This window comes from Clupea harengus, chromosome 21 (genome assembly GCF_900700415.2).
Source record: "Clupea harengus chromosome 21, Ch_v2.0.2, whole genome shotgun sequence".
NCBI lineage: Eukaryota > Metazoa > Chordata > Actinopteri > Clupeiformes > Clupeidae > Clupea > Clupea harengus.
The window spans coordinates 21,626,839-21,628,931 of NC_045172.1; the positions used below are offsets into that span (position 1 = coordinate 21,626,839).

Genomic DNA, 2,093 nt, shown 5'->3' on the forward strand with positions numbered 1-2,093 from the left:
CAAAAACAGCAGCCAAAAAGGCCTCCATCTAAGTTGACACCAACAATCCACAAAATGCCTACTACATTTACATTTACATTTACATTTAGTCATTTAGCAGACGCTTTTGAAAGCGACGTACAAGGGAGAGAACAGTCAAACTACCAGCCCCCCCCCCCCCCCCCCCCCCAACACACACACACACAAACAAACACACACACATACACACTTTTATGTGACAGTTTCAGGGGAAGAGAAGAAGTGACGAGCAGGGAGAGAGGAGATAAACAAACGGTTTGTCTCGACTGACGAAGAGCGTCTGTATCAGTTTTGGATTGGCCTCGGCTTGCTCTGCCATGGGTGGCAAGTATCAGGCCCGTGTTTGCCCTGCGACAGAACAAACAAACAAACAAACAGTGGGGACAATTAGCTTTTACAGACGTCTCATTATTTCTCTATCAGCGCTCCCTTGTCGGGGGAAAGGCTGGTGAGGCATACCTAATGTCACAGCAGTTTCACATTTACATAGAGTCAGTCGACAGCATCCTTTTTTTTTTTTCCCACGCTCAACGTTCGTGGAAAGCAATGCAACATGATGCTTTGAATCTTTAACTTATTGGTTGTGTGATATTTTATACTCTTGTAGTGTATGTAAAGAAAAGCTGAGTGTAGGCCTCATTATTTCCTAATAAAATGAAATAATGTCCAAAAGAAATGTGTTTGGTGTTTTTTTGCACGTCCGTGTTCATTGAGCAGTGCTCTGTTGCCACCCCAGGCTCCACCGAGTTAGGGATGAATATGAGATCCCCACATTGTTCTATGTATTCCAGTGCTATTGCAATGGGATGAATATGAGATCCACATTGTTGTATCTATTGGAGTGCTATTGCAATGGGATGAATATGAGATCCACATTGTTGTATCTATTGGAGTGCTATTGCAATGGGATGAATATGAGATCCACATTGTTCTATCTATTGGAGTGCTATTGCAATGGGATGAATATGAGATCCACATTGTTGTATCTATTCGAATGCTATTGCAATGGGATGAATATGAGATCCACATTGTTGTATCTATTGAAGTGCTATTGCAATGGGATGAATATGAGATCCACATTGTTCTATCTATTCCAGTGCTATTGCAATGGGATGAATATGAGATCCACATTGTTGTATCTATTGGAGTGCTATTGCAATGGGATGAATATGAGATCCACATTGTTGTATCTATTGGAGTGCTATTGCAATGGGATGAATATGAGATCCACATTGTTCTATCTATTCCAGTGCTATTGCAATGGGATGAATATGAGATCCACATTGTTGTATCTATTGGAGTTGCTATTGCAATGGGATGAATATGAGATCCACATTGTTCTATCTATTGGAGTGCTATTGCAATGGGATGAATATGAGATCCACATTGTTGTATCTTTTCGAGTGCTATTGCAATGGGATGAATATGAGATCCACATTGTTCTATCTATTCCAGTGCTATTGCAATGGGATGAATATGAGATCCACATTGTTGTATCTATTGGAGTGCTATTGCAATGGGATGAATATGAGATCCACATTGTTCTATCTATTGGAGTGCTATTGCAATGGGATGAATATGAGATCCACATTGTTGTATCTTTTCGAGTGCTATTGCAATGGGATGAATATGAGATCCACATTGTTGTATCTTTTCGAGTGCTATTGCAATGGGATGAATATGAGATCCACATTGTTGTATCTTTTCGAGTGCTATTGCAATGGGATGAATATGAGATCCACATTGTTCTATCTATTCGAGTGCTATTGCAATGGGATGATAGAGATCCAATTGTTCTATCTATTGGAGTGCTATTGCAATGGGATGAATATGAGATCCACATTGTTGTATCTATTGGAGTGCTATTGCAATGGGATGAATATGAGATCCACATTGTTGTATCTATTGGAGTGCTATTGCAATGGGATGAATATGAGATCCACATTGTTGTATCTATTGGAGTGCTATTGCAATGGGATGAATATGAGATCCACATTGTTGTATCTATTGGAGTGCTATTGCAATGGGATGAATATGAGATCCACATTGTTCTATCTTTTCGAGTGCTATTGCAA

General features: G+C 39.8%; 1 protein-coding gene across 1 annotated transcript in view; it reads left to right on the forward strand.

The window, feature by feature from the left end:
• si:ch211-246m6.5 (von Willebrand factor D and EGF domain-containing protein) overlaps positions 1 to 142 on the forward strand; it is a 23,791-nt gene extending 23,649 nt beyond the window's left edge. The window contains exon 12 of the mRNA XM_031559038.2: positions 1 to 142. This exon is cut by the window's left edge and continues 524 nt beyond it. The gene's annotated coding sequence lies outside the window, so the exon portion shown is untranslated.
• The last annotated feature ends 1,951 nt before the right edge of the window (positions 143 to 2,093 follow it).